Source organism: Pezoporus flaviventris, unplaced genomic scaffold (genome assembly GCF_033815535.1).
Source record: "Pezoporus flaviventris isolate CSIRO_AGI_PZ_B2104156 unplaced genomic scaffold, CSIRO_AGI_Pfla_v1 ptg000001l, whole genome shotgun sequence".
NCBI lineage: Eukaryota > Metazoa > Chordata > Aves > Psittaciformes > Psittacidae > Pezoporus > Pezoporus flaviventris.
The window spans coordinates 56,228,922-56,246,773 of record NW_026892549.1 but is presented as its reverse complement, the minus strand read 5'-3'; the positions used below and the strand labels follow the sequence as shown (position 1 = coordinate 56,246,773).

Below are 17,852 nucleotides of genomic sequence, written 5' to 3'. Positions count from 1 at the left end.
GCCTGCATCTAACTTACCCCCAATAAGGCAAAGTACTGCATTGCATTCCCTAGGAAAATTAATATTAGAAACAATAATTACTACTATTAAGTGGGCACAAGTTTGGAGTGTTGAAACTATTCTGTCATTAACATCCCCTACGTAATTATACTACAAGTCTTCCTAGGAAAAAGAACTAAATACCGCCTATCAGGCAAATATGTTGATGTTGTCAGACACACACAGACAGCTCTAAGCACCTGTACATAGATAGATCACATTCCCAACAGATGATTTCGTGTGAAAGCAGATGCCAAAACAGAAGAAAAACAACCATCACAGCCACTCAGTTCTCGGCTGGGAACAAGTCCCAGCCTGCTTCTCCAGGCTTATTCCAACCAAAATCTAACTCTGACTCTCCCTACTGCTTCATACATGCTCAGGTCTCCAGTAAGCTCCACACAGTGTTACAACTAACCCGAATTCCCTGACAAAATTAGGTTCTTGAGCCTGGTTTTCTGCTTTCAGTGTTTCTGCAAGATATGCTTCTTTGAGGGACTAATCCAAGTCCATCAGAACCAAAACAAAGGTTCCTCTTAACGACAAGCCCAATTCAGAGGTCTTTAGCACTTCAGCAGGACCACGGCAGCCCCCGCTAAAATACGCACCCCAGGAGCTCTCCATCCTGACTCTGCAAAATGACACGTAAAATTCCAACAGGACCCAGTCCAGCACCTTCTGCTCATTTTAGTCCCAACATGTTACAGTAACTCTGTATGTACATTCCGAAGTCTTCATCAGGTTTACACACCGTAGCAGGACTGGTGTGGAAAAAAGAACTAGTTGCTCTGTTCTCTTACAACTTTCCCAAACTGGAGAGCACCACCACAGTGTGTAGTTGCTAATCATCCTTCCCTCATTCACTGCTCAAACACTTCTCCACTGAAAAAAGAAACACATCCCCCAAAACTGAAACTGCTTGCTCCAGACATTGTCTAAAGGAAGTACCCTAATTATGATTATTTTCGGATTTGCATTTTAATTTCAGCTTCAAGACAGCTGGGCTCCTCTTGGGGGAAAACCAACAGCAGCACAGTCAATCCTTCAGGCACGTTTCCCCCATTTTGCTTTCCAAGTTACTGCTGTGCAGTTTTCCACTGGTTGAAGACACCATCAACACACAACAAAAGGATATTCCAGCCTCTCGGGGTAATGAACTGTTAATGTAAGGACTACCTAACCTGGGGCAGTAGCTTTCAAGAACTGAGATTTCTTTTTCTCTCCTGAGGGTAAAATAAGGAATACCATATAGCCTTACAGACGCAGAGAGATTAGAAAATGAAAAGACCTACCGAGCAATTTGATCCACCCTTTCAAGACAGAGCTGCTCCATATTGATGTGGCTGCCCCAAATCATGTGGTAGGGTGCCACTGGCTTGTCTTTAATAAGATACAAGTACTTACACACTGCATAACGCAAGTTAGCTCATCTTCAACAAGGATCTCAGCTGCAGAACCAACCCCACAGGTAGCAGTAGCCTTAGAAACTGAAGTGATATTTAAAACAAGTTTTTTGAGGTGGATTCCTCAGAACTCACCACATGAAATTCAAAATAGGCTTTGAAATCAACACTACCTAGCAATTACATAGATGTTTCAATAAGTGTTTTGAAGTTGTGCTTATCAATATTTTAACATTAAAGTGACAAAAGATATACTGCCCACATATAGGGTAAAAGCTAGCAATGCTCTTACTATTCCACCAACGTCACTCACCAGAACGGAAGCAGTGAACAACCCGTTCAAGCTTCCTGCGGATGCTCCAAAGCATCTGTAAGGAAGGCAATCAGAGTTTACATAGCCCCTGGACTAGCAAAGTTTCTTCTGTGTTATTCCTCTCACATACCTAAAGAGCTTTCAAAGCAGAGCAGAGAGCAGGTTAACAGCGCAAGATGGTATCAATCGGTCCCAGATACAGCAAGAGCCACCGATTCACAGAAACAACTCCCTGAAAACAAGGCATCTCCCATCTTCCAGTGCAGCAGCGAGCCAGCCAAAACTTCCCCACGCATCTCAGTACTACCATGCCTCTTTTACCTGCCAGAGTAGAGAGGCGAGTACAAGGAATGTAGGAGTGAGAGCAGCTTCCTCATTGCTCCCTTCTGTGCACCCACACAGGGCTAGCCTGGATTCCTGACCACATTACCAACCGCTGTTACTGACTGGCCACCAACACTGAAAGGGTTTGTGTGCCAACACAGTTCTTCCCAAATCTCTGTTTTCCTACTGGCATTCTCATAATTCACCTGAAACCTTCAAGTTTGCCCTTTCTGGATTGCAGGCTCACTGAAAGGGAAATTGAAAGCAATATTAAATGCAAGTAAAACATTAGTGGAAGATACCAAGTCAGGCTCATATAAATCAGTGCAAACAACACAGTCCTGTCCTACTAAGGGTCTGAGCAAGCCTTATCTGTTGCACACATAAATATTCAGAGAGAAGTACACACCACCAGCTGCCCTGGGGAAGCAGAATAATGCCAGTCCCATGGTACTGCTGCTGCTCACAGCTTTGCTGTCTCCAGCCCACCTGCCACCACCCTGGGTTGCTTTGTGCCTCTGACTCAAGTGCATGGGCTCTTTTGTTGGTCACTTAGAAAATAGGACTCAATTGAGCCCTAACATTTCAAGTAGCTCTAATTCAGCTTTCGGCTCAGTTCTTTGTTTTCTAAAAATAACTTACGTTTAATTGTGACTGGTCACAATTTTCTAACTCCTTGTGACCCCAAACTTCTAAATCTATTACCCAGAGACAGCCACAATAATCCTTAATGAAGATGTGGGTATGATGCAGCATGCTAGGGGCCATCTGGTTGCCAGGTGTTCCTTGGCTTAGCTTTTCCTCACAACATACATCCCTCCTCCTCCTCCTCTAATTCCAGGGAAGGCAATTTCTACCTCAGGACAGTCCCTCATTAAAGGCACAGACAGGGGCTTTATTGCAAACAAGTTAGCTGCAGCACAGCAACGTTCAGAGCCAGCAGCAGAAAGCCTAGAAGGGCTGTTTATTACCATACATATCTCCCCTTGACCACCAGCAAAAGACTCTGCCAAGTGTATTTCTGACTGTTCATGGGAAGGGAGCCAAGTACAACATTTTTCCTGTAACCCTATGCCTTGTGCCCTTCAAATCACCACCAAAATTAAAATAATTAAAAAATATATATAAAAATTAAACTTTCTTTTCAAAATGGAGCAATAATTTCATTCAAATCCCTGTCTTTCAGACAGGTAAATGCCTTCCAGCTCTCAGATTCAGACACATTCCTGCCCCTCCCTGTCCCCAGTGGTCTCAAGCATTGCAGAGACTTGGACTGGTAGAAAGTCATTTTTGCCCAGCACTGGCATTGCCCCGGCTCCACTTCCTGAGCTGCCTTCCCACGGGGTCAGGGAAGGACTACGCACCGTGGGAGCAAAGAGGTGCAGGACACCCACAGCACCAGCTGAGATAAGCCTTGGCTGCAGAGCGACCACATCCCAGGCTAACAAACTGGAAGGCTTCTCCCGGTTTCTGCTACTGCACTAAGATTTAGTTTGCTTAAAGCATCTCACGTTTCAGGCTAAACCCAACAAACCTTTACTTGGGCACTTGCAGCAGTCAGTTCTCGGGAACAGTTTCAGACTGGTGATATACAAGTACCAGGGTCGGTGGACATGATGGAGCAAATTGTCTCGGTATTTCTCAAACAGGGTGGGGAAAACTGTGTTTTGCTACGGAAAAAGTAAAGGCCTTGTGACTCCTCCCAGTGTACGGAAAGGGCCTGTGCTGGGGAGCTCCAGAACGTCAGGCTTGATGCTCCCACTGGAATTGGTAGGACAAGAAACAGTAATTGCTGCTGCTCAGCAGATACACAGGGCAAAAATGCCTCTTCTGCCCTGGCAGCCAGGAACCTGCCTTTGCAGGCTTGGGCATAAACAAAGGACCCAGAAGAGCCACGTTAATGGTGTATACAGAGAGGATGATTTGGGGGCTGAAACGTGCCCAGAAAATCCCTACAGGAACAACTTCCAAGCCAAGAAGAGCTTCTCCAGTTCTGCTGTGGATCAGGACCTAAGCAAATGGAACAAGCTAAACCCAAAACCAACAGTGCACCTGTGATGGACATGCCAGAGGCTCTCACCACTAGCCCAGAGCCTCACCACACACTGCCCACCCCATGATCTAAGGCTCCCCTAAACTCCTCAGAAGAGGAGCAACTCCACAATTCCAAACATGCAGCAGAAGGACAGCACAGGTTCTTTTTCCATGGTTTCATCTATGCAGTAGGTTTCTTATTTAGGCAGAGCTCTGCCCAGAGCTATGTTTCAATATGAAATGAATGATTAAACTCAAAAGCAACAAATGAAAAGACAGAAACACTTGAATGCAGCCAGACCTACAGTGGAAGGGGAAACTGCCCAGTACCACTACCAGCTTTGAAGGACTTTCATGCTGTGAAATAAATCCATTATGGAAAGGGAAACATTAATAAGCGACTAGAGACACAGCACCTTTCTTCTTGAGGCACATTTGCTTGCTCATTTGACTATTTGCATCTTGTAAGAGGAAAGTTTCTGCTAGATGTTACTCCTGCAAGGCTCAAAACATTATTCAAAGTGCTACTCATCTGCTCAGTGACACAGGCATGGGGCAGGGCTTGTTTACCAATCCACCAGGATTATACTTAAATCTAGATCATGCCTTGCCTGCAGGTAAAGGCACTGGAACAAATAATAAATACACCAGTCTTTCCAACTGCAAAGGCATGAGGGGAACAGAATCCAAAAGTTATGCTTATATCATGTTTGGATGAGGAAAAGAAGTGAACACAGGGAGATAGCTCAACAGTCTCCAGAAATCATGGACACGCAAATCCTATTCATACTGTTGTGTCACCTCGGAAACCCACCAATTACAGCTGACACAAGTCTCCACAGCTGGTTCTTCAAATAAAAGCATGACTAATGCTTCTGACCTCTCTTTTTACCTTTTTGATTGATGCAGAGATCACACACACACACACACACCCCCCCATGGAGGAAAACTGATTTTTCACTCACCTTCCCTTTCCCTTAGGCAAGCGAGGGAAAACCACCAAAACATTGCCAGAGAAAACACAAACCCACACTACAGCTAAAACACTCATTCCCTCACCCATCCTAGGGTACAGCTCAGTTACTCCATTGCATGCTGGAATAAGCAATGTCACTGCGGCTGATCCTGCAACAAATTCACATGCAGAAGAAAATTTCACCTTCTTCAGAAATAAATTACTACTTCTATCAGTATAGAAAAGGAATTAGAAACAAAATACCTCCCATCTTCCGAGTGACTAAAACCTCAGAACTGAAATCCACCTGAGAATGTCAAGGCAGTAAGGGCAAAGCAGATCACCTGGTGCTGACTATTGCTATTTCAGGGCAATGACCCATAATGCCAACTCTGCACTACCGTGTCTTCATAGAAATAGTTCTTTCTGATCCTAGTATTAAATATAGCTTCGTGTTCTGAAGCATGGAAAAAATTAGGGTTGCCCAATATTTTTTTTCAACTACTTCTTCCCTCCTCCTGCTTGTAACAGGCTTGGGGGGTCGGGGGCTGGTGGAAATCAGTCTTAAAACACTTAAAGTGTAAACGAGTTAGTTACTCAAAGTACAGCTTGCACCACCACCATGCTGCTCTGTCCCCATCACTGGAACAGAAAATTCATGACCCCACCCAAGAAAGGAGTATCTGCCTGAAAACAACCAGCAGCATTTGTATGTGCTGGCTCAGGAAGGTACCCATCTTCCACCATTGTCAGTAGCTTTAAAATAGCAAGGGCTACTCTCTCCATAAGCGGCAGTGTACATACCCATTTGTGCTGCAAGACAGCAAGAAGAATCAAGTTCATAAAGAGATTTCAAAGCAAGCCATAAGACATTGCTTCAGCAGCTACTACTTGACTTACTACCAGTGTGTCAAAGCCTGCATGCTGATGAACCGAAGAACAGAAAACCCTCTTAGTTCAGCTGCTTGGTGCACATCAAGCAGCACCAGCAGCATCTGCGCAAGTCAGCACTCACCGAAAAGTCAGTGTTGCCGGACTCAAGGGCTGCTGGGGCAGTTGATAGGAAAGCTTTGACTGACTCTGTGCCTGTTGGTAATTACAGGTGATGAGGCAGGGCTGTGCTGGCATCCTGATAGCAGCATTACCACCGAAACACCACCTAGCCATTCAGGCAGGTAGAACCAATATCATAAATATGGTAAAATGAGAAAATGTGTTGCTAACCTCCAAGCGCCTGTAATTATCTAATAAACTTTGCCAATATATGATTAATTCCACTCACTGCTAATAGTGATGCTGAAAGCGTACAGTGGGCCAAAACAAGTCAAAAAGTGAATGCAATTTAACTACACTTTTCAAATGCATTCCACAAAAAGATCATAACCATTCATACTGAAAGGCACATTTAAGAGTATTTCTGATCTTGCATTCAAAACACTGACAGTGTTTTAAGCAACACTAGTAGCATGCCATTTAAAATGATCTAACCGAAAGGACTGTAAGTATTACCTATAAATCACTGCTGCTAATTTTGGCGAACTATGTGGAATATAAAATTATAGATATTAATTTGTCATATTACCAAATACGTTTCAGTCAAAGTCTCACACATAAATTTATTATATGCTGTAACAGATAGCACTGGATAATACAAAATGCTTAAATTCAATATTTTGCTAAGTCTTATTCAGAAGTATAACCAGCTCTTTATAGCCAGAAAAGAAACAACATGGAATGAAAGCTGTTATTTACCACACTCTATCCCTTGCTCTTTGGCATGAATCAAGTTATTAACTGTTCATTCACACGCACAGTGGTTTGTTTGGTTTTCTTTTGCTTTTTCTTTTAATGACGCTCTCACATATTGTTTGCCAACTTTCCCTTCACTACTTCAGGAAATAGACGTATTTTATCTCCCTAATCCAAAATAAATACACAGTTTCCTTGCTCCTGACTTATGCATTTCTTCATCACTTTCCTGGGGAAGATTTTCTTTATAGGACATCAAATCAATCATATTAGGAAAGACAGGGATGGGGACAAAAAGCTACCTTGCCCCTTTCCTTCCAGCCACACTTAAGTGACAATCCTAAATGCCAAGACTGCTCTGGACTCGTAGCGACATCAACACTAACTCCCAGGTGTATTATGAGCATGCTGACAGCTTGTGAAGAGCAGCCTTTGGGCCAAACTCTGCACTGACTGAATCAGTGCAGATCAGAACCAACATGTATCTGGAGGAGCTGACTCTGTTAATTCAGAAAAGTCTCTCCTATTCTTGTGGCTATGTCCCTGCACCATGTATTTTCTAACACAGGTAGGGGGGAGTGCTAAAGATAATCCTGCAGGCCAGGAAGCAGCTTAGGGCCAGCACACCCAGCTTAATCTCCAGCCCTCACCCTAAACTGCAGGTTGACAAGCAGGATGGGATGTGAGCAACCAAACAGCCAGACCAACCCTTGAGCAAGCTCTACTCTCCTTTTCCTTTGAAAAATCATTCAGCTTCACCCCTGCATCTCTCCTTTTTGAGCCCTTGGATTTCTTCCTCAAGCCTTCCTGAACATTTTCTAATTACTGAGGGAAATAAAAGCTAGTATTGATTTCAGCGTGACTCAAAGGAAGCAGGCAAACACCTAACTGCATGAACACGGTCTTGCTGCAAGCAAGAACAGCTGTGTGCCTGCCTGCCTGCCTACCTACCACACCCTGCGACACAACCATCACCAGCAGCTTGAGACACCCAAAAATCACATCAGGCACCAGCAGACAGGGATTTGCCAGCAAGGGGCACCCTGCGTGTGACCATACAGCTCCGGCTGATCAAGCCACAGTCACAGTAGCTCAAACAAAGGTAGCAGCTCTGCTTTCCGAGTGATACCACACGGCCAGAACAGGAGTGGGTGCCCAAGCATACCTTACTAGGTCATGGGGAAGCAGCTGCAAAAACAGAACAGGGGCTTTAAAAGGCTGTGGGGTCTCTGTCCCACAGTCGGTTGGGGGACAGTGGAATCACATTAACATGAGCAAATGTTAGATGTTGGGATGGGAGTCATCACACTGCAGCATACAGCCTTAATTCTCCATGAGGAGAAACAATCTGCTCAGACCTGGCAGTCAGAGAAAGGCTACTGCAGGAAACAGAGTAACTTGGCACAAAAGAGCTGGTGAGGTAAAACACGCTAACCAGATTTCCAGCTAAGCAGAATTCAGATCTAGACCTGAACCCTCCTTAAAGTCAAAGCATTTCAGCCCTTTTCACAGCAACAGTCTTTCCTCAGTCTCTGAGCTTTCCCAGAGGCTAAGGGGGTCCCTGAACTTAAGATCTGGCACCTTGCAAATGCCTGCACTGGATTAACAAGGTATACAGATACCTTCTTACAGCAAGGGAGGAGAACAGAAGACAGCAAGAGACTTCGCTCTTCCCTGTGTAGGGAAGCAGGCCAATCACTGCAGATCTGCACTCAAAGCCAGCAAACCTGGTTTTCTGGCCCAGGAGTGAAGCACCCAGGTCACTTTTGAAGGTCCACAGCCTTCTTCTGTTCACCTCTGGATCACAGCTGCAGTTTTCAAAAGCATAACCCTAACCATGTCCTGAACCTCTATAATATTCCTACAATATGTTCTCATTTGAGAAACTTTCTTTGTTCATCCAAGATCAGAGCCTTAGTAAAAATGGCAAGTTTTGCATGGCAAAGCAGCTCTGCTAACAGATAATGTATGTGCCTCAAAACAGAACTGACAGCTCATGGTTTTAAACCAGAAACCAGCCCCTATCGCTCCCTCCAGAAAATAAAGTGAAACCACGGGGTTAATTGAATCAATAGGTCTTATAATTAAATGCTGCCAAGTTAGCTGACAGGATTGGCCTCCTGGTTTTGGTTTGGGGTCTTTTGTGCATGTTGTTTATCCAGAGGCTGGATACACTTTAAATACAGCTAATCTTGCAAACAGCTATTGAAAGTTAGTTTAAACCTCCCTCAGGGGACAAAATGACAAGTTTCACAAACAGAAAAGTAAGCTTTCATAGCCTCAGCTCACTGGAAGCTACCGTAACCTAACTGCATTACAGCTGCAGAAGTACCAACAGAACAATCTTCCTACTTCTTGCCGGGGGCTTGACCAACCCAAGACAAGAAGTATTTCTCAGATGCCTGTACCCATGAGTGCTGATTGCAAATGAAGGAGCAAAATCTGCCAGAGGGGCTGAATTTTCCCTACAAATCCATAATTTAGGAATACACAGGTATAAAGAGATTATTCCCCTTAAGGGGAAAAGTATGCCAGATTTTCAATAGTGAGAAAGCAAAGCTGAAAGGGGCATCGTCTTTTTCCAGATGGTGCAAGTCAGGTGTAGATTCGATTAAGTCAACGCAGTTACATTGATTTTCTCCACTTCACACTCCTGCTTGTAATAGGGCTACTGTCTCCCTTATGCTACATGAACAGACACATGTGTACACTTTATATGGAAGATGGACACTATGCACTAAAAAAACCAAATATTTATTATACCACAGAAAGTTTAAAAAACAACGTGCTTTAAAGCAGAAACAGTGCATTGTAACACTGTTCAAACCTCTCAAGCAACACTAACCTGTCTCACAGATTACAGCAAACAAAGGAGTTTAATAAATCTTTATATTTCAGACACTGCCCAAGCCTCCCCTTTTCATCACAATTCCTTTCCAATTAGCAGCCTAACAAAGATGCAAGATACTGAGTACAAACACTGAAACCCCTTCTTTATCATTCTGAATGAGTGTGACAGGCTCCCAGCCACCTCCCCCGTCAAGACAAAAGAACAAAGATCAATTTCATCTGCAAGACTGCTCTAAGGAAAACCAGCAATGAGTGTAAAACCATAAGGAGCAACAGCATTAGCTCATCTTTTCTCCTTACTACAGCAGCAAACAATTAGTGTTAAAATAAAATGGGTCAATCAAGACCTCAAATCTTCTTAACAGCTAGCATAGTCAATCCATGTGGCCACAGCAATCCAAATTAACCCCATGGATACATCAGCCTTTTCCTCCAATACCTAGAAAGCAATTACAAATATTACACTGAATCACCTTCTAAAACACCCTCATCTAGTTTAGTAGCATAACCTGCGATTAAACCTACCCACGAAATAGAAGCTTTGTCCTCTGCTGAGGCAGGTGGCTTAAGAAACCACCTCTGTTTGCAGCACCAATCCTCTAATGTCAGCTCCACCCTATGGAAATCAGTGTCATGCTGTTTCTCTCTTATTAGCTGAGATGCTGCTAATGACCACACCTGTACATGATGCAGAAGAATGGAAGAAAAAGCACCACCCTTAAACATGTTAAGACCAACCCCTCTCCCTCAGTGTGTGCATGTGTGTTTGGGGAGGGATAAGCTACATAGTGATTTCATGGAACGTTGTTCATTTTCCTGCTTTCTCTGGAGGCACTTGGCACCACCAAATATCACTGAGGGTTTTCCACCACTGAGCCTACACACCCTGAATTTACACTCTTTCCCTTTGCAATAAAAATATTCCCTTTTCTCTTAAAAACATGCTTAACTTTTAAGCATGCATAAGGCTCACTTTCATGGGCAATTAAGCTTGCATTTTAAACAACTGAATAAACCCAGATGGACCAAAACAAGCATCCTGGAGTATTAGGGAACAATTCTACTTATAAGCTCATAGATAATATTATTTCTTCATCAAGTATACACATGGACTTTAAGGTAGCACACAAACAAAATAACCAGATCATCAGATAATTCAGTTTAGAAGGGACCCTGGGAAGTCACCTACTCCTAAGACCCCAGGATATTACACCTTTCCGAATTTCACAGAAACATCATAGAATGGTTTGTGTTGGAAGGGACCTTAAGGCTCATCCAGTTCCAATCCCCTGCCACAGGCAGGGACACCTCACACTAGAGCAGGTTGCTCCAAGCCCCTGTGTCCAACCTGGCCTTGAACACTGCCAGGGATGGGGCAGCCACAGCTTCTCTGGGCACCCTGTGCCAGTGCCTCAACACCCTCACAGGGAAGAGCTTCTGCCTAAGAGCTCATCTCGGTCTCCCCTGTTCTGGCAGGTTAAAGCCATTCCCCTTTTCCTGTCCCTACAGGCCCTTGTCCAAAGCCCCTCTCCAGGTTTCCTGCAGTCCCTTTAGGCACTGGAGCTGCTCTGAGGTCTCCCCTTAAGGAGCCTTCTCCAGGCTGAACCAGCCCAGCTTTCTCAGCCTGTTTCTGGCTGTCACTCATTCATGTGCATGTTAACTGTTGACACTCCCCGATCCCTTTCTGCATCTGGCTTCACTTCAGTTACCAATGTCCTGCAGGCAGCAGTGCCTCTTTGGGGAACCCCAATAAAGCCAAGAGGTGGCTTTGTTTTCCTTTTGCTGTGTGCCAGAGATAATACCAGATCAGTTCTCAGCACAATCACTGCTTGTGCAGTGATCTACGGAACAGTTGTAAGGAACCCAGGCCCAGTGATCTACAGAAGAGTTGTAAGGAACCTGGGCCTTTGGACTGACCCACAATTTATAGAGTAACACTACCATCAGAGTGGGGATTTTTCCCCCTTTTTTAAGCTAATTGTTATTTGTCCACCATGGCAGATCAGATCTCAGATCCCACAAACACTGTAGCTGTATTACAAGTTCTGTCAGTACCTTGAGACTTCATAGAGCTTGCAGTAACAAAGAAGTAAACATTCTGAAAGCCATCATCATCAGGTCCTTGCAACCTAATTGGTTTTTCCCACCTCCCCTTTTTCCTACCCCTTTAAGAAAACAAATCTGTCTCGAACACATGTATGAAATAATGCCACATTTGGGGGTGATAGCTCAAATAGTCCATCAGAACCTGCAATGGGCCTCACCCACACATTTCTGTGTTTAGATATTTCTAGTAATTTCCACAGCTCAGACAACTGCTAAGTGAGCATGGGGTCAGAACTACGGGGACCAGAGCCTGCTCTGGCATCAGCGCACATAGCAAATGTTTCCTCTCATGAATGCAGGTATATGGTTTAGCAAACGGTAACTAATACAGAAAGCAGCATGACAGAGGCTGAAAGGAAAGGTACTCTGGAAAAACATCTATAAACAAGGGAATTCTTAAGCCACAGACTGCAGAGATTCATTTAGGGACTGCTGTGATCAGATCCTTCCTGCCGAGGCACAGCACCTCAGGGATCATTAAATTACGACTTCTTTATTGTCAGAACATACTTAAAGAGCACAGCTAAGTGGGCACTGACATAACATACCATAACAATTACATCAGACCTCTAAATCAAGGCAGCAAATGCCGCTTTCTGTAATGAACTGTGTTAGCGTTAGGAGCACAATGAACTGCCCTCCATCCTCAAAGAGGGCTACAACTCCCCACAGAACAGCGACTTCTTATTCTCAGGATGACAGCTCTTTGGCTCCTTTCAAACGCCCCCAGGCAATGCACAATATGGGTGCAACAAACTGTTAAGTTACATTAACCAAATCCTGTCCCTTGGGTAAACGATGTGGAGGAGAGACAGAGTTTATGCCACTGCACCTCACTGCTGAAATCACCCCTCTTCCCAGAGCCCTGCTGCACAAGGGCTTACTTGCACCTTTCACACTGAATGGTCTAAGCCTCTGGGGTTGTTTTCAGTGTGTTAGCAAATGCCTGAGCTCCAGGAGCCTGGTAAAACATTACCTGAGGACCTGCCCATTGCTGAATGCAGCACAGGTGTTTTGCAAATGGGTGCAGTGAAATACACAGTGAGGAATTCAGCCATTCCTAGACCTGGGCACTACAAGGGGCACAATGGCCTCCATTTTACATCTCACACTTTCAGAACATTAGCAGCAGAAACATAACAGCCATCCACAAACTTAACTGCACTGTCTCTGTGCTAACCGAAGGAAGTTTCCAGCACATACTGGGAAGGTGCCCATCCTGTCAATGCTGGTGAATCACTTCTTAGTGATCTATGAAGTAATGGCAGGGGTAACTTCAGCAGGTAATGCTTTCTCAGCACATTCTCTTCCCAGCAGGCACTGAGACGCTGTGATCACGTCATCCAGTCAGGAGCTATAGAAAATACATTCTGCTGCTGAGCTTCTTCTTGGGTGCATATGAGATCTCGAGTCTAGACATCCCTGCAAGTCTAAACCAGCACAGGTGAAAAGAAACAGGTTCTTCACAGACAGAAAACAAAGGTTTGGGGAGGAAATGGGGAGAAACAGAAGGGAATGGATATGTGCTTCAATCTTGCAAAGAAGAGCCCTTGGAAAAACAAAAGAGGCAGGTTTTCTGAACCACAAGCAGCACAAATGCTGGACAGCAAATGATTTTCTGAGAAAGGATGGAGTAAGATTTATTGACACAAAGACATGACTCATGAAACAGAATGGTAGAGACCTAGAATAAGTAAAACTGACAAAATACATCCCATTCTACTGCATGGTTTTATGTTAATGACGACTTATACATGAAACCCTGTTACTTTATGTCAGGAAGAAACCTACATCGAAACCCACCAACAAAGTAGAGAATACCTTTATTCAGAGGAAAACTGAGAGCTCCTGCTTAGCATGGGGAAACAAACAACGTTGGTAACTCACATACAGAAAGCAACTCTTCCTGCATGCGGCACACCCCCTTCTTTCCCAAAGGTGTTTCATAAAGCACATCTCATTCAAACGGCAGGTCATAATTGGCATCCCAAACATACATGCAACGAATTGGGACGAGCCAGCCTTTATTTGGAGCATCACATAGGGCGCAGAGTTAGGGCACCGCAGAGCTGAATATGCTCGCGGCTCGTACCTGCAGCAGCTCAAGCGAGGCACATTCTGCATAATTCTCGCTTACATAAAAAGGCTTTGTTCTCCACTGCCTCACTGCGGTTACCGCCTCCCCAAAGGCACGGTTCCTCTCCGCAGCTCACCCATTCAATACACGGAATGAGTCTTTCTTTAATATATGTCTTTCCCCCCTCTCCCCGATGCAAATTAAAAGCGCTTACAACCACCGCACCCCCTTGTCTCGCACAACGTTCTTTGTTCAGCCTCACAGATCCCTTTAGAGGAGCTTAGCAGGGGCGGGGGCAGGAGAGGACATCAGGTTACATCCTTTAAAGGGTTTTACCGTCTAGAGATGCTCAAAACCCTTCAAGGCAAAAGTCGGCTGCCCCTTTATGGAGGTAAACCGGGCGCTACCGGGGAGCCGCCCGCTCGCTTTACCTCGGGCCACCGCTCCGACCCGCCGCCAACTTCGGCCCGGGTCCGCCTACGGAAGCGAGCGCGATCCCCGACGGCTCCCAACGGTTCCCGATGGCCGCGAACTCCTTCCCCCCCGCCCCAAACACCCAACTACCCCCAACGGCTTTCGGTCTTTTCCTTCTCTTCTTCCACCAGGCACCCGCCGCACCCCGCCCGCCCGGTACCGGCCCGCCCGCAGCGGGGCGGCAGCGCAGGGTCCCGGGAAGGGTCTTTACCTGAGCGCCGCGGCGGCTGCCGGCACCGGGACGCGCCGAGGGACAGAGGGAGGACGCGCGACCGCTGTAAACGCCTCAGCCCGCCCCGCCGCTCTCGGGGCTGTCGCCGGGACGCGGCCGCCTGCGCGCCGCGAGCTCCCGGGACCCGCCCCGCTCCTCCGCCCCCCGGCCCCGCCCCGGCGCCGCTCCCGCAGGGCCCCCGCGGCGGCGGCGGTAGCGGCGGGTCCGGCCCCTCGGCACCGCCCCGCCCCGCAGCGGCCCCTGCATTGCGGAGGGGGCCCGCGGCCGGAGCCGTTTGGGTGGCGGTGGGCGCGCGTCGCCGCCGCTGTGCTCCGCTACCCAGCGCCCAGCCGAGCGGGGGTCGTCCTGCTCTGCCCTGCCCTGCCCTGCCCGTGGGCAGTCACAGAATCACAGCCTGGTCTGGGTTGGAAAGCACCTTAAGGTCATCGGGGTCCAACCCCCTGCCACGGGCAGGGACACCTCACACTAAACCATGTCAACCAAGGCTCTGTCCAACCTAGCCTTGAACATCGCCAGGGATGGAGCACTCACAGCTTCCTTGGGCAACCCGTTCCAGCACCTCACCGCCCTCACAGTAAAGAACTTCTTCCTTATATCTAACCTGAACTTCCCCTGTTTAAGTTCGAACTCATCACCCCTTGTCCTAGCACTGCAGTCCCTGATGAAGAGTCCCTCTCTGGCATTCAATCATCCCAGCCGTCATGAAGAAGCATCCTGAGGGTCCCTCACCTGATTCCATCAGAATTTTCCAACAATGGAAGTCTCAGCTCAGTATAATTTCTCCTTTATCCTCTACAGGAAGAAGACACATAATGGTGAGATAGATTAAAAACCACTTTCGCAGCACCTAACTTACAAACTGTGATCTTGCAGGGCCAAGGTCTCCAGCCATTTTCTAAAATCTGGCAATTAAAGATCTATTACTTTGTCATTTACCAGCTTCTCCAAGTGAATCCTCCTCAGCCCCTCAGGAAACCACTGTTTCCACATTCCCTACAGCAGGCAAGGGCAAAGCCATCCATCAAGCAGTGCCTCTGGTGTGGTGGAGCTACAGCACTGGCTCATCTCACACTTTCTAGTCAGAATCACTTCATTTCAGTTCCCTTTGCTGGAGATGAAAGAGTGAAATGGTACTCTCTCACCTTTCCTATTTCCTAAACAAATTAGTCCAAATGGTTTGTTAAAAATGAAGGTGCAAAATCCAGTCTGTCAGAATCTTAACCAGCCATTCTGAGCATGTCACTTATGTATTAGCCTAACAAATGCAGTTAAAACACAGGTTCAGGAAGCTTCAGCTGCAACACAGAGATGGCCATCACTCAATTGCATCAGGTTGTATTCCAGTCCCATGTTAACGTCAGTAAAGGGACTTGGGGATGCCAAATGATCCTGTTACATATGTTTATGTATTTGTAAATCAGAACACTTTCTTTTCCTTCAAAGGTCTGAGTTTGTGAGTCAAGGCTACAAGCATCACTTCCAGTCCCTTTCCTGAGCCCTTCTCAAGCTGTCTGGGAGAACTTCCCACCACTGCTGCTTTCCTCTTTGAGCATTTCATCTGTAAATCAGTGGCATGCAAAGGGAGCAGGAGCTTGCCAAGAGAACAAATCCATCACATTCCCCTCTGGTTACTCACTCTCAGTGATGTATATCCATCCAGAGGAGATGCTTCCAGAGGAAATGGATTTGCTGCAGACAGTCTTTCTTCCAGAATTTGTTCTTCCAGGAGCACCAGGAATGTGCACCAGCATCCCCAGCACCCTAGGGATCCTTAAAGTGCCTTTCCCCTGCTCTCTTCTTCTGTGCCTTCCCTTGGAAGCTTATGTGGCCTTGCAAAGACCTTGATGGAGCTTTCCCCTCAAGCACGGGGACTTTGCCCTTCCTTTCACCATCTAGATAACATGAATGTAGGCTTACGTAAAGCCTAATCAGAAGGAGCCCTGAAAGGGAATGAGCAGTTGACTTGATCAAGGAGAAACAGTTACACTTCATCCAAATGGAAATTAGATTTATTTAAAGCTTACAATATGAAAACAATTAAAAAGGGAACCGAGAGCTTACACTTTTGCTGGAAACAAATACTGCATACAAATACCAGGTATCCTTGAAGAGATGCCTTAACAGAAAGACACCATGGACAATAAATCAACTGCGCATTGTCCATAAACATTCCTAGAGATCAGAGGAATGATATAACTATCCGGAGAAACACTCAGAACATCCCATGTGCCATGGAGGAACCAAGGCCTCTAGCTCAGACGCAGTACAGTAGCAGCCTGTCTCTGTTCAGCAGCAGCCAGTGGATTCTGGAAGTTAGTCATTCAGCTGCTGCTCTGCTTTAAACAATCATCAAAGCTGATGAAATAGGAACACAGAAAAAAAACAACGTGGCATTCGCCATTTTCCTCGAGATAATTATGTAGTCAAATTACATTATACTTTACATTAAATATTCAGCAGCAGTGTTGGCACTAGACATTAAGACGGGGAAAAATTCCCTTAATTTCTGTTGGAGATTAAAATGCATGCACATATTGTCATTAGAAACATTCATGCAGAGATCAAAAAGCATCGTCGCACTAAGAGATAGTGGGGAAAGATCTTTTGGGTACAAAGGAAAAATGGATTTTTACATAACTTCACAAGCCGTGAGCTTTGTAGTAAAGCTTTTACATGCTGATCCATCCAGTGATGGATCTCTGTGTGGAGGTCTTGTAAGTCAAACACAGAGGATTTTTTTTGGCCTGCTAAAAGAAAAAAGAATGGCATTGTCTGTATCTCTATTTAGAACAGATTTGTTTGAAGCTGTGGCTGGGAAATGCTGTTTGAAAAGGGACTTGTGTCAATATATGTTCTTCTCTTGCTATATAGCTATAATAACAAGCCACTGCGGCTCCTATGACAGTTTATTGAGATGCAGTTGTTGGCAACTTCGGTATTTGGCTCCCCTTCAGACTGAGGAAGGAAACTTTTAATTTCTCAAAAGCACAGTGTGACTCAAGCCTTGGTGCCAAAGTCACAACATCATCCAAATGAACAGAGTAGTCAAGGCAAAGCCAGCTCTGATTTATTTGTGACGGGAAGAGCTGTGAGGACCAACGAGAGGATGAAACAAGGGCAAGTATGGCTATGGCCTCACACTTTCCCCAGTGGCATGTTTGCAGTCTCATGGCACTTTCAGCAACCGGTTGAGCAGTATTTTTGTCACCTTTCCCCTTAGATGCACCTTGGCTAAGGTGATCGGGAAATGCAGTGCTCCTGCCTCCGTATTGCTGCTGCTTCTATCGGTTGGAAAA

At 45.7% G+C, this 17,852-nt stretch overlaps 1 protein-coding gene across 35 annotated transcripts in view; it reads right to left on the bottom strand.

Annotated features, from left to right (window-relative positions):
• MAP2 (microtubule associated protein 2) overlaps positions 1-14,674 on the bottom strand; it is a 226,993-nt gene extending 212,319 nt beyond the window's left edge. For 29 of the 35 annotated variants that reach the window (XM_061459052.1, XM_061459161.1, XM_061459114.1 and 26 more), the window contains exon 1: positions 14,536-14,674. The gene's annotated coding sequence lies outside the window, so the exon portion shown is untranslated. The remainder of the gene's footprint in view (positions 1-14,535) is intronic. The other 6 variants (XM_061459245.1, XM_061459255.1, XM_061459264.1 and 3 more) reach the window with 2 other exon arrangements.
• Between the last annotated feature and the right edge of the window lie 3,178 nt (positions 14,675-17,852).